Source organism: Danio rerio, chromosome 15, assembly GCF_052040795.2.
Source record: "Danio rerio strain M-AB ecotype USA chromosome 15, GRCz13ab, whole genome shotgun sequence".
NCBI lineage: Eukaryota > Metazoa > Chordata > Actinopteri > Cypriniformes > Danionidae > Danio > Danio rerio.
Genome location: NC_141035.1, coordinates 18,672,189 through 18,697,399, shown reverse-complemented (window position 1 = coordinate 18,697,399; position 25,211 = coordinate 18,672,189). Strand labels below are relative to the sequence as shown.

The 25,211-nt window shown below is 34.0% G+C and overlaps 2 long non-coding RNA genes across 5 annotated transcripts in view; one reads left to right on the top strand and one right to left on the bottom strand.

Moving 5' to 3' along the window:
* LOC147840571 (uncharacterized) overlaps window positions 1-15,959 on the top strand; it is a 29,174-nt gene extending 13,215 nt beyond the window's left edge. For all 3 annotated transcript variants that reach the window (XR_015509221.1, XR_015509223.1, XR_015509222.1), the window contains 2 exons: window positions 10,411-10,515; window positions 13,841-15,959. This is a non-coding gene — a long non-coding RNA (uncharacterized LOC147840571). The remainder of the gene's footprint in view (window positions 1-10,410; window positions 10,516-13,840) is intronic.
* LOC137487733 (uncharacterized) overlaps window positions 1-25,211 on the bottom strand; it is a 753,637-nt gene that overhangs the window by 6,703 nt on the left and 721,723 nt on the right. Inside the window, exon 5 of one of the 2 annotated variants that reach the window (XR_015509210.1) lies at window positions 1,030-1,615. This is a non-coding gene — a long non-coding RNA (uncharacterized LOC137487733). Of the gene's footprint in view, window positions 1-141; window positions 1,616-25,211 lie in introns of those variants that run through there. The other variant, XR_015509211.1, reaches the window with a different exon arrangement.

The following is a 25,211-nucleotide window of genomic DNA, read 5'->3' as shown; positions in this document are numbered from 1 at the left end:
ATTTGATTTCAAAACCTTGACGTCTATTTGACATCCATAGATGCCCTCATGACCACCAAAATAACAGCACAAAAAGTGTATACAGTGGTTCCTTGTTAATCGCGAGAGTTAAGTTAAAAAATTAACCCACAATAGGCGAAATCCACAAAGTAGTCAGCTTTATTGTACTCAATGCCCACAATGCAATGTAAAGAAAAAGCATGTCAAAATGCACTAAAAAATCCATGAAGCTGCGAGGCCACAAAAGGTGAACCGCGTTATAGAGAGCGACCACTGTATAAGAAAATTGTATTTATCTGAAAGCTTCAGTTTCAAATGACAGATTTATACTAGATTCTGTATTCCTACAATGCATGTCATCTACCCTGATTACTGTAAATACCACAAGCAAATAAAATTGGACAGTCCTGTAATCGATTTTTGACACCAATGTTAGATGTCAATTTAATGTTATTTTGAATCAATTAACATCAAATGGATTTGCATTTTTATGTGTTTTTAATGTGTTTTGATGTTGTTTGGACATTAAGGTGCCCGCCACATTCCCAGCAAACAATTTTTGTGTTTAATAGACGTCTAATAGACCTCTAAACATAGTCATCTTGGCTAAAACAAGGCTAAACTTGGGCTGTCAGTGAAAATCTAATAGACATCTTAGAATAGCTCAAAACTAGACTAGTCATCTAACAGATAGATTAGACAGACTACATATGTGTAGTCATTCATTTCTGTTTATTTGATGACTAGTCTAATTTTGGACTATTCTTAGACATCTATTAGATTTTCACTGACAGTTCAAATTTAGCCTTGTTTTAGCCAAGACTACTATGTTTAGACGCCTATTAGACATCTATTAACATTTTTAAAAAACAAGAAATGCTCACTGGGTTGTGTTTCAAATCATAATTACCTTCCTCAACCTTTTCTCAAGCACAAAGCACTGATGTAGAACATGACAATATTAGATGGACTGATCACTCCAAAATATGGTGGTGGCCAAAAGACACCTATTAGAATGCATATTAATACCTGATAGAAACGGAAATCCATCTCAGCTTGTGATCAGATCATTAGAAATGCATGTTAATACCCGTTGTAAACAGCTCCTCATTAGCTCTGTATTGTCATAGAGCGTCTCAGCAGGGGGTTTGGGAAGAGCTACAGTAGTAATGGCTGATCAGTCAGAGGAGTGAACAAGTCAATGACTCTCAATTTCTTTCCAACACAGAAATCGTTCAAGCGTTTCCACCACTTCATTCCTGAATGTAGTAAACGCTATGAGGGCATGTGGGCACCCAGGAGGGTGGTTTGGAGACCTCCATGGGCTGTTGACAATAATGTGTCATCGCGGGGCAGGAGGAGGTTGGGTATGCGCTGGCGCTGTGTTGAAATGCAGATGGACCGAGACTCAGAGCAAGGGGTCGAGAAGGGGGCCGAGGTGGAAAGGTCAATCCGATGTGGCTCTCCATGCTTGGAAGAGGGACCGTTTTTCCATAAGGATGGCTCCAGTGGTCGGGGTTAATGTGCTGGCTGAGGAACGGAGATGTGCAGATGAATTCATTAGCGGAGGAGCAGAGGACCGTGGAGACAAAGGGACAAAAAGGCAGAGTCCAAGCTGAAAAAAGGGGGGGTCGGTTAGTGATCATCAGCACCATAGTGACAACATTAAACAAAACAAAGACACGACTGTCATGATTTTCTCACTTCCATAAAATAAATATGATTTTGTGTCACTTTTCGGTGCTGTTGTGCAAACACTAAAGCTTTTTAAGCACTTTTTCGGTGTTACATGACAGGACATTAGGTGTAGAGTTGAAAGAAGCCATGTGTGATGAGAGCGAAGGTGTTTCGAGATGTCAGGACAGACGCCACGGTTGATTGAGTGTGAAGTTTTTCTCTTTACTCATGAAATAATGGATAACTTTGGCTTTAACATTAGGTGGCATGTTGCCAGGTATTTGCACAAGATTGAGATCTCAGGGGGGCATCGAAAGAGCAATGCCAAGCAGATTCACTCAGAGATTCTGAACTGACACTGTTGATTGAACCTGGTTTGTGGTTGTCGGAGATTAAATGGGAATTTGGGGTAACTAAAACTGGTGATTTAATAACCTGCTCGAAAAACATTTATAGCGTTTCAACACACAAACAAGTAAGAATAAATCACAACTGAGACACTAATGTCTTAGTGAAAAATTATTAATGAGTTTTTTTGTTCTTATTGGTAATGTAAAATCAAATGTAAATATAAAACAAAACATAAGAAAGGACTGAAAATGCAAACATTTGAAAATTAGATTAAAAGTGCAACAAAGTAAACTCCAAACTGTGATTAGTCAACCTGATCTCACAAGGAAACATAACTGTGTATTGTCAGAAAAGTGGCTAATTTGTCCAATTTCATATGATTTCAGGGCATCACGGTGGGGCAGTGGGTAGGCGATTGTGCGCGAAGGGCGCTGGTTTGAGTCACAGCTGGGTCAGTTGACATTTCCGTGTGGAGTTTGCTTGTTCTCCCGTGTTTGTGTGGGTTTCCTCCAGGTGCTCCGGTTTCCCTCACAGTCCTAAGACATGCTCTATAGGTGAATTTGGTTAACAATATTGGCTGTAAAGTATGGGTGTATGTGTGAAGTATGGGTGTTTCCCAGTGTTGGGTTGCAGCTGAAAAGGCATCCGTTGGATAAGTTGGCAGTTTATTCCGCTGTCGTCACCCCAGAATAACTAAGGGACTAAGCCAAAAAGAAAAAGATAATATGATTTAATAAAATGTTACATTATTTAAAAGGAGGAGTGCCCAACTGTAACTGAGGGATGAATAAACCTTTTCAAAATGTATGAATGAGATTGAACAAATGAATATGAATTAACCACTTAATCAAACAGTTCTGAAATGCTTGTCACAATTTATGCATTTCTAACCAATATTAATTATACTGTATAAATCTAAAGACAAACAGAAAACAATGGCTTTATATAGAATAAATGTTTTGCACTGTAAAAAATGTAATGACAAAAAGTCCAGACAAGTATTTTTATATTGATTTAATTTATTTTAATTAGTTAATCATGCTTTAACTTATTTTTTAAGTTAAACAAAGTTTAATGTAATATTTTCAGTCAGCTTGATTGATGTAAGTTGACAGCCAGTGTTTTTCAGCCACTGATAAACTTCCGGTGAAAGCTTAACATGACCATTTTTAATTTAACAAGGTTTTTTTTTTAACAGCATTGATGTTGTAATGTAATTACATTCTGTTAAATAGACTGAAATAGACAGTTCAACGGACGCTCAGAGGCTGGCTGGATGAAATTAAAATTCTGTGTGCACATGCTCCATTTCTGACCAGACATTTAGAATGATCCTGTAGTAAATTTAATCTTCATTTCTTTTATTATTTAAAAAAAAAATGTTTTAATATCTAATTTCTAATTATTTAATTAATATTTGCTAGTATAACCCCAAATAATATTTTACTAGTGTGATACTAGTATTTAATTTAAAGTGCAATGTAAAGGCTTAAATAGGTCAATCAGATTCATTAGGCAAGTTATCACACTGTAAAAAAATCCTGATTGCCTTAAATTTATAAGCTGAACCAAATTAACCTTATGAGTCCATAGAACGTATAATATGTTAAACTGACTTAAAACAGCTTGTGTAACTTATAAAATTAAGTTAAAACATGATTAACTATAATTTGCAATGAGTTAAAAGCATATGCTGTCAGGACTATTTGATCATATCATTTTTACAGTGTAGGACAACAGAGTTTTAGTATAGCCTATAATCTTAAAGGTATCAAAAATATCAACTTTAGCATTTTTTACTCTTTTTATTATTGCAGCCAAACTAAAAGAAAGTTCTACAGAATACAAAATGTAGCAGTATTTGTCCTTGTTCTTTTAAAAAGCAATTGGGAAATATATGAAAAATTATAATTTCAGTTATCAATTTTCTCTAAAACTGTATACTAAATGTTTAAAATGATTTCTAATGAATTATTAATATGTTATTTCCATATTTTTTCTCTTTTAAAAATATAATTTTAGTCCATATATAAAATTTAGTCCAAGCATTCACCACCACCATCTTCCTCTAATAATTTTCCTGCAGTCTACTCTGTTTCAGGTGAACCTGGATGTGACTGTGGACAGTTTACATAAAAGGGCATAAAACAATACCTCCATTTACACAGACCGCAAAAACATTGATTACTGTCTGAGCTGGAAGGAAATGTGCTGAATCCTCACCGTATCTGTTATTCATTAACAGCTGGCAAAAAAATAAAAAAAATTAAATAAAGAGGAAATAGATAACCTGCTACTGCTGCCGTCAGAACAGCATGACAATTTGCTGACAGAAAAAAAAGATCATGACACTTTAGGTGCCAGATTGTGTGGCGTTTGGCTTACCGACATAGTTAATGGATGCAAAAATCAGCCCACGAGACACTTAAAAATAAAGCTTCTTTATTGGCTTCATGAAGAACCTCTATAACATCAAATGTTGACATTTACATTCCACAACAGCTGCTGGAAAAAGATTTGTTCACATCATATAAACAAGTGCTTAACACCATGAAAATATTTCAAGAACTTTTTTGTGGAACCAAATATAGTTCTTATGGCACTAACTTTTGTAACTTTTATTTTTTAAGTGTGGGCTTATATCATGATGACCGAGGAAAACTAAACAAAATCGTATATATATATATATATATATATATATATATATATATATATATATATATATATATATATATATATATATATATATATAATTATATTAATATATATTAATATATATATTTAAGTAATTGGAAATCCAACAAAAAGTCTGCTTCATGGATGCCAAATATTCGAACAATAGAGCTTGGCAGAATCAACATTAGGCAATTTGGGAGTTTTTGCTGATGTGGTGATATGAAAATGGGTCCTTGAACAGTTCAAGAAGGTGAAAAGACATAAAACTTGCATACTACATGCAAAATATTGCTGTCTTTTACATATGTCATAAAAGTGGGCTATAACATTATAGTCTATAAACAACAGAAGGCTGTGCAGTTGATGATGCAGTGCCTTTCGTTGGAGGAGGTTGTAAAGGACTTTTTAGTGTTCATAAAGCATTACGTTTACATTTGAATTTTCACAAAATATGTAAAGTTGAGAGCAAAATATTTATCTCTTCTTGAAATAGTAATTCTTTTTCAAATATCCCTCAATGTTCAACATAGCAGGGGCATTTTCACAATATTTCCTATTATATTTGTTCTTTTGAAGACATTAATTTCTTTTAATTTGGCTGGAATGAATGCAGTTTTTAATCAAAAAGAAACATGCTTAATATTTTTATCCCACTCATACTTACATTTTTTTGCTGCACTCAAAAAAAAAAAAAAGATTACTGCTGCTTGTTCAAACAACCTGTTTAAAATAAGTTGAAACAGCACAAAAATGTTTATTTGTTTTATGTTCAGTCCACTTAAATTTGTAAACCATTTGTGCTGGGACAACATGAAGGAATTGTGTTGGTCCAACTACCTGGTTAGGGGATATGTAATCCCCAGCATGCTTTGATTAAGAAAGGGAAATTTTGACAATGAAAGTAATCTTAGGTGTTTAAAGTTAATAGAAGGACTCGTTAGAGTTTAATCCTTACTTTGGAATAAAGATTCACAATTTATTTTTATTTTTTTGACGATTTACAACAGTTTTATGTAATGCTTTCAGTTTTGAGATTACAACCTGAAGTAGCACCCATGCTTTGGATGTTGGCAGCTTAATTAGCAAAAATGCAGTTTGTTGCTTTGCTCAGTGAGCAATAACTGTCCTAAAATGAGCTCTGAGATCAGTCGCGATCAACTGTATATGTAACTCATGAAATATGCTTAAAAATGTCTCTTTTAGTTCATGATAACTTTAAATAAAACTAAAAGACTTCGAAATGTACAACACATAATAGACAAGCATAATATTATCAGGCTTTTGAGTTTAAATAAAAATCCAACTGTATTTAACTTTTATTTGATAAAATCATGTTGGAACAACTCAATTGCATTTAATTGTGTAAATAGATTTTTTATTTGGTGCTAAACAAATTTATTAGTCGGAAATCCTGCCCTCAATAAATTAGAGTTCATCCAATGGGTTATTTTTTTGAGTGTGCTTGTTCAAACTACTTATTTAATTTAAGCTGAATGGTCACACTTTACAATAAGGTTCATTAGTTAATGTTAATTAATGCATTTACTAACATGAACACACAATGAACATTACATTTACTACAGTATTTGTTCATGTTAATTAACGTTAGTTAATGAAAATACAGTTGTTTGTTGTCAGTTCATGTTAACTCATGGTGCATTAACTAATGTTAACAAGCTCGGACTTGAATGTTAATAATGCATTAGTAAATGTTCAACTATTAATAAATGCTGTACATGTGTTGTTCACGATTAGTTCATATTAGTAAATGCATTAACTAATGAACCTTATTGTAAAGGGTTACCAGCTGAATTAACACAATTGTTGCAATTCTTTGGACACCTTAAATTGTTTTTTGTTTAATCCACTTAAATTTGTAAAAACAATTAAGGTAACAATCAGTTTGTGTTGCGGCATAAAAGAAATGTGTGGAACCCAATAAAAATGCAGGCTTACACAATTCATTCAGTTCATCCCAAAACAAATCAGTTAAGCTAACAACAAATTAGGTAAGTAAATTGGACATAAAACAATTAAGTTGTGCCTCCAAAAATCTCAAGAATTGTGTTAACTCATTTTACATATTGTTTGAACAAGCAGCTCTTTTGAGTTTACAAATCACTGTTGTCCAATAACTTCTCTAATTACCTGAACTTATAGTCGACCTAATTAATGTAGTTAAGCTTTTAAATTGCACTTTAACTCTTTAACTGCCCCACCCACCAAGATTTTTTTGCATTGCATTTCTTAACTTCTAACATAGTTAACACACTCAATGCATTTTTTTTTTCAACAAATCCCATTATTTCTAAAATATCAATCTCTACCAAATGGTTGATATGTCGGGTTATGGTATTTAAAAATATAACAAAAATCTATATTTTTTTAAACTATCCATAAAAATCCCTGAAATATTTCAGATTCTCATTCAACTTGTTTTCTTGTTATTTTCTTGTTTTTTTGACAATAAAATTAAAATCAGGTGTAGTATTGCAACAGGATTATGTTTGTTTGATTTTTTTTATATGCCAACAATGCTGTGTAGTGTAAACCATTATTGAAAACAGTCAAAATATGGTCAACCATGTGGTCGAGCAGGCAGTTAAAGGGTTAAGCTAAATACTAGTGTCTTCTAAAATAACTATTGCAATGTTACTGTACTGTCATTGCTGAAAAGACAAAAAGAAGAAGTTATTATTAATTAGCTTAAAAGTATTATGGTTAAGAATGTGTTGAAAAAAACATCTTAGTGCCTTTATTAATCAGGAGTCACCACAGCAGAATGAACCGCCAATGTATCCAGCATGTATCACGCAGCGGATGCCATTCCAGCTACAACCCATCTCTGGGAAACACCCCTACACTCTCATTCACACCCATACACTACTGACAATTTAGCTTACCCAATTCGCCTATAGTACATGTCTTTGGAGTTGTGGGAAAACCAGAGCACCCACGCAATCATGGGGAGAACATGCAAACTCCACACAGAAATACCAATTGGCCCAGCCGAGGCTCGAACCAGTGACCTTCTTACTGTGAGGCAACAGCATTACCCACTGCACCACCGCGCCACCTTTTGGGAAATCACTTGGGAAATATAAAAAAAAATTGATGATTATTTCTGCCTTCATCTGGATAGAAATGAACTAAAACTGTTTGTGTAACTTTATATTTATTTTTTTCTCATCGCATATTATTTTCGGAGTTGTCTAGATCGCTAGTACTTTTAGAAATACAAATTTGCTTTAATTTACTGCCCCTCAGATCATCCAAAGAAGGTGACTTTTTTTTCTTCGTCATAAAATCATTATTTATATTAACAGTGCTTTTTGATTCACCAGCTCTGATCTCACGAGGACACGGAACTATTTATGTATTGTCAAAAAAGTGGTTCATTTATATAAGTTTGTTCATTCATTCATTTTCCTTCAGCTTAGTGTCTTATTTATCAGGGGTCACCACAGGGTTATGTTCACATATTTTTTACGCAGGAGATACCCTTCCAGCCGCAACCCATTACTGGAAAACATCTATACACTCTTGCATTCACACACACACACACACACACACACACACACACACACACACACACACACACACACACACACACACACACACACCATCGAGTTTACCTATATCGCATGTCTTTGGACTGTGGAGACCGGAGCACCCGAAGGAAACCCACTCCAACACAAGGAGAACATGCAAACTCCACACAGAAATACTGGGACTCGAACCAGTGAAAATTTAATTTTTAAAAAAAACATCAGTGTCCACAAACCCCACCGCTAAACCTACTGTCATTGAAGAATGAACAAATCATAAGAAAACATATGAGTAAAATCGTACAAATTCATACGAATTAGCCCCTGAATCAAAAAGTTGCAAATTGCTGTATGCATGCATTAGAAAAAACCCAACACGATCTCACAACAATTCGTTACCTTTTTGCTTTATTGTCTGATTCGTATGAATTCGTACAATCTCATTCATACAATTTATTATGATTTGTTCATCACCCAATGACAGTTGGGTTTAAGGATGGGGTTAATTGCCACGCCTCATTTTTTAAATCGTCCATTTTTGAACAACTGAACATGTATGATTTTATACGAATTGGCCACTAAACTGACAAAACATAAAATTGCTTTGTTTACTTGTGAGATCTGTGAGGGGAAGTAGATGCTGATAACGGAATGCGGATCCGAATGCAGGTTTATTATACAGAGATGGTCAGGCAAGCAACAGTCAACACAGGAACAAACAAATGTATACAGGCAATCCAGAGTCGTGGTCAACAAGCAGGCGAATAGTCAGTATAGGCAGGCTGCAGGCAACGTAAATAAACAAGGCGAGGTTCAAAGACGTAAGGAAAGGCAAGTAAAACGTGCATAATGTTCACTATCAGTATGACAAGACTCTTCTGGATCTAGGCCAGGTGAGTGGTGCATAACTGGATTGTGTAGTCTACTTAATGGCGGATTTGTGGTTCTATGCAACACTGTGTTTTTACCAACAATTTGCACAGGCTGGATCGCTGGTGATCGTGACAAGATCAGACTGGAAGAAACATTCATTCATTCATTCATTTTTTTTCAGCTTAGTCCCTTTATTCATCAGGGGAAACACACATACACTCTTGCATTCACACTCATATACTACGGCCAATTTAGCTTGTTCACCTATACCGCATGTCTTCAGAGAAAACCGGAGCACCCAAAGGAAACCCACGCGAACATGGGGAAAACATGCCAACTCTACACAGAAACGCTAACTGACCCAGCCGGGGCTTGAACCAATGACCTTCTTGCTGTGAGGCGATTGTGCTACTGCACCACCATGAAGAGATTGTACTGAATCATTTATTTAGGGATCAGACGGATTCAATGAAAGATTGGTCTCAAATGAGTAATTTGTTTTGGAATCAGAAGGATTCACTGAATGATTGGGCTCAAAAGAGTCATTTGTTAGGAATCAGACAGATTCACTAAAATAGTGGGCTTAGAAGAGTCACTTGTTTGAGACTCAGACTGCTCTTGTCACGATTTAGACTTATGATTCACTGAAAGATTGGGCTCAAAGGAGCCATTTATTTGGGATCAAACAGATTCACTGAAAGATTGGACTCAAATGAGTCGTTTGTTATGGAATCAGACCGATTCAGTGAATAATTGGGCTCAGAAGAGTCGCTTATTTGGGACTCAAGTGGGGACTCAAACCAGCAACCTTCTAGCTGATGAAAGTGCTAACCGCTGAGCCACCATGTCGCCCTGCTAGAAGAAACACATTAAAGAAAATGTATACACGGGGGTTTTATAAAGTGTAAGGGGGTGTGTGTATTAGAAACTTACCTTGATGTAATTACCTTGATGTTCTTGCCTTAGTCTTATCATCGTTATCTTTAATTATTTAGTTTTGCCTGTATATGTTTGTTTGACTCTCAGCCATTGACTCGCTTTAAATAACTCACAATTTAAAGCTAACAAATTTGTTAATGTTCAAATGAAAAGAAAAAAAGCCAACTAGATCTTGGATGGCACATTTTTAAGTTTTGGGTGAACTATCCCTCGAACACTTGAGAAATCAAACAATAAGCGGGCTGCTGAGATAATGTTTTAATTAACTTCCCTCAAATGAGTCTAATGAGGCTAATTGAAAGTCACTGGAGTGTGTTTCTTTGAGAGCCGTGTGTTTGTTTTGCAGGGTTTTTTGGTAAGAATGTTCTAGCACTCATGGTCGTCCGGCGTGCCGCTGCATTAATGAGGCTCAGCTCCAAACCTCGTCTTCGTCGCAGAGGAAGCCATGCAGGTAATTGCCTTTGAATGTTTAATTGTGTGTGTATGTTGAGTGGGAGGTGGAGACATTGAGGGAATTGGAGGATGAAGAGGAGGATCAAAAATCACACGCACCTGATTTGAGTGAGGGAAAAAAGTCACAAGAGGAATCAGCCCTGAAACCTGAAACTGATCACTCTGTTTCGAGCTGTAGATTGAATGACGCCTCAAATCATTTTCACAGATTTGCTTTTTCTTATATAATATTAGGCCATTGAGTTTCCCTTTAGATTTTCAACTTTATGTTACACCCCTAAAATATAAACAAATTAATTCAATACAGATAAGAAAAGAGAGGCATTAAGTCATTTTTATATAAGAGTAATTCTTCAACTACGGGGCTTTTATGTTTGTTGATCATTTAACCAAAAATATATATCATTTTGTTCAAATTCCTCTTTCTTTGTCGAACAATAAAAAATTTTAATTAAAAAAATTACCAGCTTTCTATTTTTTTATATTATGAAAATAACATTTTAAAATATTATTTATCTGGTATCTATTAAAGTATCTTAATTAAGCTCTACTGAAATAATTTAAATATTTTATAGTTATTAATGTGACTATTATCAATATTATTTTTTATACAAAATATAGCTGTCGCACAGTATCAGTGTCATTTCCACCACAACACTGTAATGTCACTTTAAAAAGTTTGTGAAAGATTGTTTAGGTGGTTTCTGTAAAAATGGATAGTGCCATCTAAGAACATGTTCAAAATGAAGAGAATTTAAATTTTTATCAACAACACTTCAAGGTAAATCAAGGTAAATATTGCTTGATAAGGAAATACATTTATTCTACGTCATTTCCAAACAAGTTGTACCTTCAAAGATGTTTTTAAAAAACAAACAAAATGAACGTAAATAAGAGTGTTTTGTATACATGAAAGGCTAGTATCAATTCAAAGCTAATCGGTGAAGTTATTTTTCTTTTTTTTTCACAATAAACTGTAGAAATGCAATTTCCATCACTGTCATTTCCATCACCACACAAATTTTTTAAAAATATTGAAAAAGTTCTCATCACGCATTAAAAGTGTATTCACATATGTTCATGCTCTATGTTTAATATACAAATTCAATTTATTTATTTTCTAATAAGCTCTTAACCAAATTAATTTTAAATTTTAGAGTGTAACAGGTGTACAATTCAGCATACAACTACGTTATTTCATTGACAATTGTATAATTATTATATATATATTGTGGAAAGTTTGGTTAAACTACATACAAAAATGATCTTGGACAAAGTTTGACTGCCATAATTTATTTCATTTTAAAATAAAAGCTGTATATTGAGATGTGGTGGAATTGACATTTGTTCAGTTTACGATGGAAAAAAAAATGTTTCTCTTCTTATCTAAGTTTGTCCTCTTACAGATCTTAAAACTAGACTAATTGTTTAAACTTATGAGGCTATGTTACGTTCATTTTGAACAAGTTTTTTTACTCAACTTCACAAGGCTAAAAGTGCCCGTAGTTAAAGAATTGCCCATAAATGCCATTCCAGAGTTGTTATACTTAACTAATAATACACTTTTAAACATATTTAATGAAGTTATGCAAAAGATTACTGAAGTAGGATACTGTTTCATATTTTCTACTGAAAAATGGCAGATTTGAATTAATTTGTTACTTGCTAATACTATGATTTATATTATCATATCTAATAATTTATCATTTAATATACTAATTTATAATTATTTCTGAAATTTAGTTGTAGTTGTCGAGTGAAAGTGGGTTATATATCAAATTACTACCAGTGTGTGTGTTTAAACAGGAGTGTGAAATATAGCTGAAATAAATATAAATATTCATTCATTCATTCAGAATGAACTGCCAGCTTATCCAGCAAATGTTTCATCCAGCGGATGCCCTTCCAGCCGCAACCCATCACTGGGAAACACTCTCACCCACAAACACCACAGAAAATTTTGCTTATCCAATTCACATTAAAATAATAAACTCAATTTTCATTCATTTATTTATTTTCTTTCAACTCAGTACCTTATTTATCAGGGGGTTACCACAGCAGAATGATCTGCCAACTACTCCGGCATATGTTATTATGCCTATTCTGAAGAAACATTGGACAGGAAAGATTACACTAATGTGTGAATCTAGCTTTTAAAGTGCAGCAAATTAACAAAAATTTCAACTATTTGCTCTTCCATGGTGAACTGTATTTGTTTCTCAAACCTCTTGGTGGCAGCAGTGAGTAAACTTCACTAATACTGATGAACACATTATAAGGTTTAAACACACACACACACACACACACACACACACACACACACACACACACACACACACACACACACACACACACACACACACACACAACTCCTCAGACTCACAGAAATCTTTCAGAACAGCCACTGAACATGCAAATGTCAACACTAGAAACTAATGGCTAAAAGCATCTTTACACAGCACAGAAACCAAACCTGAACCGGCTTAAATTTTCAAAATTATGTATTGAGATAAACTGTTTAATTCACTTTCCTTTAGGATAGGAAGTGGCAACCGGCTGTTCCCAATTTTATTTAACATTGCCATAGAGGAAGCCTTTCTGAAAGTAGCAGAGACAAACCTGGGTGTTAAACTCAGTGCCAAAATAAATATATTAGCTTTCGCAGAAGATACATGATAATCACAGAAAATCTGGAAGATTTAAAGACACTAATCGGCCTTTTTAATGAGAGAAGCAGAAAAATCTGGTCTGAAGACAAATGACACAAAAAACTAAGTACATGCATTTTACATGGAACCAGAATCAAAGAGGAGGAGCTTTACAAATGGATCGACATGAGTTTGAACAAGTTAACCAATTGAAATATCTTGGAGTAATCATGTCAAATCAGAACACAGAGATACAAAGCAGTAGAGAAGGGAAGTAACTAAGTAAAAATACTTCGTTACTGTACTTAAGTAGACTTTTCTGGTATCAGTACTTTACTCCACTACTTATTTTTCTTTTTACTTTTACTTACTTACATTTTTTAAACAAATATCTTTACTTTCTACTTCTTACATTTTTAATTCGGGCTTGTTACTTTCGTTTTTATGTGTGGCGAATCTATATTATTTCTTGTCATTGCGCAGTTTGAATGCCTTTTTGATACAATCAATATGTTTCTCATCAATCTCTGGCTTTTTGCACTTCTGATCACGCACTGTAAGTAGGCTTGTTTAAATTTGTTAGATTTTTAGATAAATATTTTAGAACATCAAACGTATATATACTGGATAATTTATGAATAAAATAATGCATTTATTCATTTATTTTCTTTTCAGCTTAGTCCCTTTATTAATCCGGGGTCGCCACAGCGGAAGGAACCGCCAACTTATCCAGCACATTTTTACGCAGCTGATGCCCTTCCAGCCGCAACCCATCTCTGGGAAACGTCCACACACACTCATTCACACACACTATGGACAATTTAGCCTACACAATTCACCTGTACCACATGTCTTTGGACTGTGGGGGAAACCGGAGCACCCGGAGGAAACCCAGGCGAACGAAGGGAGAATATGCAAACTCCACACAGAAACGCCAACTGACCAAGCCGAGGCTCGAACCAGCAACCCAGCGACCTTCTTGCTGTGAGGCAACAGCACTACTTTCTACGCCACTGCGTCGCCTAAAATAATGCAAAGGATCAGGAATTTATCACGTGAAAAAAGAAGATGCAAAAATGTATTAGCATTATTGACTTCATCCATTAAATAAAATATCTACAATACTTTGAGAACAAACAAACAGTGAAATCATATGAGCCGCAAGAGTGTTGCTGTCTCAGATAATAAAGCAGCTTTACCAAATTACAAAAATTATTTGTAGTTGAACATACTACGTTTTTGTTTATTTTACCAAAATAAAAAAACAGAAATATGTTTTAGAGAAAATTAAGTGTTAAATTTAAGATATTAATTAATTATGAAAATATACAGTCTACAGAATTACGTTTTAGAGTATGTGAACTAGTATGGCAGCTGTTGTTTTTTAACAGCCATACTGTATAGTTAAGTTTTGTGTCCAGGTGATGTTACACACACAGGGCAACTTTTTAAGCAGTGTTGTTGGACAATGTTGTAGAATGATGTTGCTTGGCTCATTTGCTGCTGATAAAAATGAGAAATGTAAGTTATTTTGTACAGATGTATACATGATGTGCGATACACTGTTAAAAATGGCCATGATTTCAACGGTAAAAAACTGTAAAATACTACAGTACAAATCCGTAACCTGGTTAATGGTATGTTTTCTCAATCTATATGGCGAATAACCGTAAATTGACTTCCCCAGAATTCCTTGCATGGCACATAACTTTTTATGCATCTTGTTGACATTAATATGGATTATTTTTTGTTGTTTCCCCATCAGTTATGTGCATTATAGATTTATGTTAGATCTAATGTTGATAAACAATGTTTATTTCATGACTGTAATTTTATGCGTGTTACTATACTGGTGTTTAGTAGCTGTGCAAATGACAATGAGCACCTTCTATATGCTGATACTCTTTTCTGCTTGGGCAAAAAGTTGATTGTTATAAGCATTGGCTCATTATGTAACTTCCTCATCACCACCTGCATGTGGGTGTGCTAACTGTAACAAAAGATGTGCAGATGTTGGTCATTCAAAATACAGACATATTACTTCTATAAATTAATAAAATACGGTAGTTTACCGTAGAAATTAGAAATTACTTTTACGGTTTGTACTGTGTTTTTAATGGTAAAGTACTGGCAACCACAGCTGACATTTTTTTACTGTAAATTTTACGGATTTATTTTTTACAGTGTAGTTACCACTGTGACACTAAAACAGGTACTAGCAATGAATACTTTTTACATAAGTACATGTTTCAGGCCGTACGTCCTTACTTTTAATTAAGTACAAAAGTGTAATCAGTACTTCAACTTCTACCAGAGTTGTTTTAAACATGAGTATCTGTACTTCTACTCTAGTAAAGGATGTGTGTAATCTCTTCAAAACAGGATAAACTCAGCAAATAAATGTTTGACTGCATGCAACAGAATACTCTCATCCGGGATGGGCAAGAATACATTTAAATGTATTTTGATATAAAATACAAAGCACCTAAATTTTACAAGTATCAAAATAAACTACAAAATACAGCAGCCACAAATTTATCAAAATAAAATAATGTATTTTGTATTTAAAAAACAAAAACAAAATACTTTTACAATGGCATGACATTTCTTTGCAAACCTTCCATCAATTCACATATTTGATCAATCCCTTCACCATTAAACTGACTGACTCTTTCATTTTAGCATACATTTTGTACAAACTTCATACAGAAGGTGCTGTCTTGAAGATCTGTTTAATCATTGTGAAAACCATCTAATGCTGATAATGAGTTGGAATAAAGTGCTATATCTCCTCATTGTGTTTCCGTCCATTGTGTGGCCAATGAAATTGCAACCATCTTTTAACAGTTTTATAATTTAAAGTGTGATATATAAAGATGTTTTAGTATTTATTTTTGTTCAATAAATGTATTTTTTTTTTGCAATTGCAGTCTTCAATACTTTATGTAAAAACATGATGTCTGAAAACTGCTCAAATCACCAGTCATTTTCATAAATCATGTTTTTTGCAATTGTACTCTTCAATGCACAGCATAAAACACAATCTCTAAAAAATTAAGTTTTTTTTATGTCTTTTAGCAAACAAACTCTTCATATACATCCTGATGCTGCCGTATAGATTGGAGTATTATTAAATATTTGTGTCTCATATACTGTATTGTGCCATTTTGACATCCCTTTATTAACAGTACTCTGTATCTGCAGATCATCTTCTGGCATTTGAAACAGTCTATGAAGTATTGTAGGAATATCCACTGTAGGACAGTCTACTCATTATTCCAAGATGGTTTCAGTTCTTTTTTTAACTGGAAGCATCTGTTTACCCTTTTAGTGAACACCTATACACAGTCTTTAGGTGTTTTATATTTCTAAAGTTCCTCCGCATTTCCACCTGCAGCACTGAGACTGAGAATGATTATGTGCTGAATTCTCCACATCCTGTTCTTAAGGACTGATATTTTATTCAATCTCATTTCTTAAGCAAAGATGCTAATGCCAAATTGTACACTAAACTGCAACTACATATGACATATGATGGCATTGTGCAGTATACTATTTTCAATAATTGTGAACTTGATCCCAAATCCACCCATGCCATTTTTCAGTTATTTTATTTGTGCCCTATCATACACCTGGCGCAATAAGATGGAGGATGTGTTTGCTGCGATGTGTTGCTATTTTCAGGCCAGCGCAACCTTTATTTTCTGGTTTTACGCCACGTTGTTTAAATAGTAAATCCATTTGCACCACTGTGTGGACTCATGGGTGTGCTGGTCTAGAAAGGAGGTGTGTTAAGGCGCATTGTTGGAGCGTTGCTATTTTGAGGAACTGAAATAGATTGCACAATAGACCAGGTCACAATAGAAAGCAGGTCTAAAGTCCAGCGCAGAGTGGATAAGTTGTGTGCCTTAAAATGTGTACACATTGTAAGAGTTAATAAGTTTAATGCGGAGTAGCATCTTTACACTAAATCCTGAACAGATTTGCTTCAATCGGCTGTGTAAAGGCCTTCCCACATCAGGAATGTTCAGGAGCGGCAGGGTGTTGGCAAACTTTTCTTTCAGTTTGACTTTCATTTATGACACGCAAAACTGATTTTGAACCACCATCCTCATTCCAGCAATCAAACAACACGGCCGTCAGTTGATAAAGTTGCAGTCTGGAAAGTGAACGTCGTCCTCTTTCAACCACTCAAGACTTAGCAAACAAACGGCAAGCTAACACATTTGTCTGCTGTGACCTTTCGCTATATCATTGATGTGCACCTCCAGGCTAGAGGACCAAATGGGATACGACCGGCACCCCCCCCCCCCCCCCCTTCCTGCTTTCATGCCTGAGTGTGTCTGCGTGTGTGTGTTTTTGGGTCATTTGTTCTGTTTGAATATGCGCGAGTGATTAGCGTGAGTGCCAGCTGTCTGATGAATTGGCCAGCTCTGGTCAGGTGCACTGCAAAAAATGCTTTTCTTTCCTAGAGTTTGTACTTGTTTCTAATCTAAATATGTACAAAATCTTAATTCAAGAATCCTTTTCTAGACCAGTAAAAATATTGTCTAATTTTCAGAAATAATATGTCAAAATGAAGTGAACTTTTTTTTAACCCTAAATAATCTTTCAGTCGGGTAAGCAAATAATCTTGTTTACAGTTTGAGATATATTATTTTACTTACGCCACTGGGCATATTATTCTGCCAAAATGCTTCTAGATTTATTTATTTTTTATTTTTTTATTTTTATTTATTTTTTTGGTGGAAATTAAACAACTAATGATAACTTTATTTATTTATTTATTTATTTATTTATTTAATTGTTTCCAGCTAAACATATACAAACAAAATGGTATGTACTTACAATATTACATAGTCCTAAACCAGAGTTGAGTACCAAATTTGCAAACACAATATGCATCCATCAATAATAAAAAAAGCAGTTTTTTTTTACATACATTGCAAATAAATAAATAAATAAATAATAAAAATAATAATAAATAAATAAATGGGATCTGAAAATTTAATGAGCTTATAAATATCCAGAAAAGAATTAAGCTTAAGGGCTTTTTTTTATCAATAACCAATTTTACAGATTTGCAAAGAAGTTTTACCTCATTCAACCACTGATTAAATTTAGAGTTAGATTTGAACCATATGCATTTGTGAATATGGAATTTTCTTAAACAATAGAACATTGACAGCAAAATGAAATGCTTCTTGATTAAGGAATTTCAAATCTGAGTAAGAACTTTTTTTTTTCAGTGAAAACACCCATTCACACCTTTTTTGTGTAGGTAGAATGGCTCAGCATCAGCTGGAAACATTATCTTTACAGCTAGTTTAATTTAATTGTTATAGAGAGTCAGGTCTCTTGAGGAAGTTTGATTGTACAGACATGGAGAAAGGTTCCCACTTTGACCAAATGTAAAATTACTTGATTGTCCTGCCTATAAGCTGAAATTCTTTGTTTTTTGTTGAGCAGTTTACTCTACAATTTTGTTTTATTTACAAAGGCAAGGAAATTTAGAGATTTGCAATTTCTTTTTAATACTCACATATTTCGGCCAGCCTGGACACTCTTTAACTTTCTTCTGCACCATCTGTATTGTTTTATAACACATAACATTATATTTGCATATAGAAAGTGCTACATTTGTTGTATATTGATCACTAAAATTTGAAATAAACATGATTTTTTAGGCTTTTGTTAAAGAGTTTTGTTCATTGTGATCATTTATAGTCATTCAAGTATCAAATATGATGTAGAATGCTTTATATGGTTAAAAAGTAAAACGTTCTTTGTTTTTCTCAGGGTTTGCTTTATTTAAATTAAAGGGAGCAATGGTTCTTGAAATGTAATTTCCAAAATGTAATGAAGAACTAAGATGTGTATTTGTGTATATATTCATTTAAAAAAACGGTGCAAATTTTGCTGCAAATTTTGAGAAAAGTTGTTGCTAAATTTGTAATTTTAGGTAGCAAAAAAGATTTATCTTTCCTTCCAAATTATGAAGGGACTGGTTGAGCACAGATCAGACAATAAAACAGTTACATACAGTATTTAACAGGTACGACCTGGTATTTGCACTTAATTTCTGGCTGACAAGTGGAAAAGGAATAAAATAGCTGTCAAAAACAGCTTAACAACAAGCAAAACACATGAAATAATGTAATGATATGGTGTAGAAAAAATACATTTTGATAAATGGTAAGTGATGACAAACAGAAATCCCTGATGTTTTATGACTTAGACAGGGAATAACAAATCTAATATTTGGTTTGGGATGTTTGAGAAAACATGATGAGCTCATCAAAAAGGTTGCAGATGATTTTTTTCTTATAGTAGAACATAAAAAATAGTGGAAACTGGTGCTTGGTGTTTCATTTAATACAGGTCAACAGGTACTGTCAAAGGAGTATACACAGTAAAAGCTAAATTAATACCTTTTGTCCCTGATAAATCATCATCTGACAGGATGCTTGTGCTCCAGACTGTCATGAACACATTCAGAACTGTTTGCAGAGGCTGTAGATTAAGAGTAATACTGCTGTAAACTATGTTCAGTTTTAAGCACAGAATTATTATTTTACTTCATAAGACCTCATTGTATGTCCAGGATCCACAAGTATTGATTTTGTTTTGCTTGTATTTTATAACTTTTTTTGACTCTCAAAGTGCCAGTAACTGCTGACTGGCATTTTATGAATCACCAACATCCATAATTTCAGATAAAAATCTTCTTTAATGCTTTACTACAGAAAAGACACCACCTACATGTTGCATGCGCTGAGGGTGATTAAATTAACAACATGTTAGGAATCTATCATTTTAATTTTCTTATACATACATATTTTTCAAGAAATTACATCTAGCCAGGAGGATTGGACAACATAAATTTGAATATTTCATATATTTTTCATAATATGAAGTAATAATTATATTATATATATATATATATATATATATATATATATATATATATATATATATATATATATATATATATATATATATATATATATATATATATATATATATATTTAAACACTGTAGATATATATTTTTTATAATTTATTTTTTAAATTAAAATAAAGTTTTCAATAGTTTTGCAGAAAAAAGGGATGAACTGTAAACATCTTTCTGTATTCCAAATGAATTATAAAAACAAGAGCAAGAGGAATGTTTTGGGGGAAAACTATTATTACTTTAATATGTACATAATTGTGGCTATATGTGATGAACTGGAGCTATATCAGCTTTATTAGAGCTGTCAGGCAGGCAAGGGTCAAAAGGAGAGCAAGCAGTCATATAAGGATAATGTAGAGCATACAAAGAAACAGGTGAATGGGTCAAAACGTAAAACATTATAAACAAACAAAAGAACACAACACAACCACTTGGCAATGTCCACTTACAGTATAACAAGACTTAGCAATGGATGTGTGTGTAAATGGTGTATATATAGTAGGGGTGTGAACCTACACTGGTCTCACGATTCAGTTCGGTTACGATTACCATGTCATCGGTTGGGTTCAAACTCACACCGTCATAATAATGATTGACAGATAACATTTGTTCATTTTTGAACAGTGACAGCCTGTTTTGAGGAAATATAATTCCTGCACCTGCTGGCCTGTCAACAACTACGCTTGATAAAGTGTGTGTCTCCATTGAGTTTTCTAATTGGTGAATGACATGATCTAGTGTCATATCTAATCAGGGCATGTTCATAACTTAAGGAGGCGTGGCTTTGGACGGCAGGGGAGGGTCGTAAAATTTTATTAGCTATTATGCTAATGCTAGCATTCAGGCAAATCACCTACTGCATCTTTAACAGAGCAGAAACTAAAGCTTTTTGCCAAAATGCATTTTATACGGTATCTTATTTTAAATATTTTTGGCCACATTTCCATCTAATCTTGTCCCTAAATATTCATTTCGGGAGTAAAGCAGGGAATTACATGCTTGTTCTAGTAAAAGCTTGTGAACGGTGCTGTGAAGCTGATGTAATGGTTGAGAATTGCAGTGGGACAGGCAAAAAGGAAAGGGAGGTGAATGCATGGGGTCATGGAGCCCTGATGAGGAGCTAAAGAGGGCATCCTGACCCTGAACAGAGACAGGGTTTTCCCACAGATGACTCCCAAATCTGCTTCAGTCATTCATCTTCAGACTCATTTCTGCTCATTGTCTCTGAGATAGGTGAGCTTTCATCTCTCCAAAAAGATTCGACACTTTACACCTGCTGTATCTGCATTGTGCATCTTACACTTGTTCCCTAGTAATGAATGAGTGCATTACGTTCACTACTATTTATTATGGTTGCGTCACAGCATGTCTTGAGTCTGGTTAGACAATTAGGTCTTTGTGAAGTTGCGATTAGTTGACTTTACTTTCAAAAGTGAGTAAACCAGTTGCTTTTAAAGCGATTAAAGCAGTTAGTTGATTTAATTTTCTAAAAGAATACTATTAAATGACTGATCTATGTGCATAATTATAGGAATTCCATGCTTTTTGCAGTGTAGTTAAGTCAATTAATCGCTTTAAAAAGCAACTGGTTTAACTCACTTTTTAGAGTAAAGTAAACTAATCACTTCATGAGTAAAAGGTTTTCTCACTTTTTAAAGTAAAGTCAACAAATCACAACTCCACAAAGACCTAATTGTCCAACCAGAACTCGAACACGTGACCTTCTTGCTGTTAGGCAACCATGCTAATCACTTAGTCACCGTAGTAAAGTCAACTAACGGCACGAAAAGCAACAAGTTTACTCACTTTTTAAAGTAAAGTCAACTAATCGCTTCATAAGCAACATGTTTACTTACTTTTTTTAAGTAAAATCAATTAATCATTTTAAAAGCAACTGGTTTTAATAACTTTTTAAGGTAAAGTCAACTAATCGTTTTAAAAGCAACAGGTTAACTCCTTTTAAAATGGAGTCAACTAATCACTTCATAAGCAACAGGTTTACTCACTTTTTAAAGTAAAGTCAACTAAAGTCACCTTCACAAATACCCAATTGTTTAACCAGGACTCAAACCAGTGACCTTCTTGCTGTGAGGCAGCCATGCTAATAATTTAGCCACTATCCTGCCCTAGTAAAGTCAACTAATGGCAACTAAGTTTACTCCATTTTTAAAAAGTAAAGTCAACTAATGGCTCTAAAAGGAACGGGTTAACTCACTATTTACTGTAAAGTCAATTAATCGCTTTGAAAGAAACTGGTTTATTCACTTTTTATAGTGAATTCAACTTATCGCAACTCGACAAAGACCTAATTGTCCAGCCAGAACTCAAACCAGTGACCTAGCTGTGAGGCAGCCATGCTAATCACTTAGCCACTATCCTGTCCTAGTAAAGTCAACTAATGGCAACTTAGTTTACTCAATTTTTAAAAAGTAAGGTCAAACTAATCACTTTAAAAACAACAGGTAAAGTCAACTAATCACTTTAAAAACAATAGGTAAAGTCAACGAAGCACTTTAAAAGCAACATACAACAGCTTTACTCACTTTTCTTAAAGTCAAGAAATTGACTATTTTTATTACTATTTTAAAGGTTTCCTACACTGCATCACACTGTTCAAAATGAATGGTCTCTCTAAAGTCTGCCTTTCTGACAGTCTTCTCTGCTCTGATTGGTCAGATGACGCAGTCTGGTATGACTGGCCAGCATTAAGGCCAAGCACAATAACTATAAAGATAGTGTTTTAAGATTGTTCTGAATGCGAAATAAAAAAATAAAGAATAGTAGAGTTCAGAGCTATAATAATAAACATAAATGATATAACGACTATCTAGAAAACAATTGGTTATATCATGGGAAGTTAAAATAAACATACATGGAAGTTATACAAGCCAGGCTAGCAAAATTATATATTTGAAAGTATTATTACTTTGCTTTATTAATATTATTTTTTAAAGTCTACCAGAGGTGAAATGGGGTTGGGGTGGGTTGATACTAATTTTGTATTTAAAAAAAGAGAGAAGAAAATAATGAATTGTGAAAATTATTAGAATCGTTTATATCTACAGTGCATACTACTACATGGAAAGTCTCATAGTAAAAGAAATCATTTAAATAAGTCACAATAGGAGTCAGGCAACAAGTGGTTTGCTTTGTCAATAATAATGTAGCCTCAAAGCAAGTGTGACTGGTCACGGGTCTTAGCAAATAAAGGCAGCCTGACACACACCTCCTCTAGTAACACAACAAGCAGACTTTCATGTCTTGGGCATTATTCAAGAAAAGTGCGCACACACACACACGCACACGCACACGCACACACACACACACACACACACACACACACACACACACACACACACACACACACATGCACACACACACACAAACACACACACTTACTCTCTAGTTTGTGTTGACTGAGCCAACAGTGTGTCAATAAGGACAAATCCTGAGACTGAAGTGCGCAAATGTGATTTTAGGTTGATTCCACACTATTTTAGAGATATTTTGAGCGACATTTGCAACAAAAGTCTTTCAAAACTAAATGATCTGCCATTTAGATAGATTTTATACATAGTAAAAATCAGTAACATTTACAGTAAAAAATGGTAGCTGGGGTTGTCAGTATTTTACAGTTAAAAATACAGTACAAACTGTAACAGAAGTTTAAAATTCTTACTGTAAAATACCGTATTTCACTGTTTTATATAGCGTTAACACACCAGTGTTTTAAAGTACTAACATCTATACGTCATACATTTGTTACACATATAAAAACACACAACCATAAGCAGGTGTGGATGAGAATGTCATATGATGAATCAATGCTCATCACATAAGCAGAGAAACATATGAGGAGGTGCTCAATACGACTACTAAACACCATCATGGTTACACAGATACAATTAAAGTAATGCAAAAAAAAAACAAAAAAACAACATCATTTATCAACATTAGATTTGACATAAAACTCCATAAACCAATAAAAGATCCATTATGTCAATACAAATTGTAAAATAAAGTCTTATGCAGGGAATTTCTGGGAAACTGAATTCACAATTATTCACTGTATATATTAAGGAAACCTACTGTTAACCAGGTAACAGATTTTTACTGTAGCATTTTTAGTTTTTTACTGTTGAGATCATGGACATTTGTACAGTGCAGGTAACAGATTTTTACTGTAGCATTTTTTTACTTTTTTCTGTTAAAATCATGGCCATTTCATTAACTTTTTACTTTAATGACATTGCCTGATTTGTGTCTGTTTTTATTTTAGGAGAAGCTTCAGATACAAATTGGCCATTTCCTCTGGATCAGATCAAAGCTTGAATTGCTTTCACTGGAAACTCTGTGATCCAATCAGACGATCTGGGCTCTTAATCAGCTCCAGCCATTCGTCACTGAAGGTTTCACAGTAAGCGGATCCATCAGCTCTGAGCAGGTATTAAATATGAGTGTTTAACACCCAGTAATGTCCTGCTATGAGGGTTTTACACTTAAGGTTTTTTTAGATCAATTTTTTATTTGCTATTATTTAACATGAGCACATTTTGTATTGCCATGTGTCAAATAACCATATTGTAATGGCAGCTAGGATCAGATTAAGTACACTGAGAAAAATTACTCAGCTGACTTGTTATTTTATTAAACAATAATGAATATTATTTACAAATAAATACATTTACTTTATTTTAACATTGAATTTGTTGCAAATACATATTTTATTAACAGTTAAATGCATTATGTATTATCTTGCGTATATTAACAAGAGTTTTTGGATTAGTGCTTTTCCCATGAAACTTTTAAGTAGAATTTCAATTTGACCTTCAAATTTGTAATATGTGAATGTGGATTCCAGAACATTCTTGATCACACCTACATATTTAGTTTGATTAATGAAATCAAACACTGTTAAACTTTTAAACACACCCAAAAAGATTTCAACGTCACCGCATTAATTAGGCAATGCGGTGGGACAGTGGGTAGCACTGTCACCTCACAGCAAGAAGGTCGCTGGTTCAAATTTGCATGTTATCCCCGTGTTCGTGTGGATTTCCTCCCGGTGCTCCAGTTTTCCCCACAACTCCAA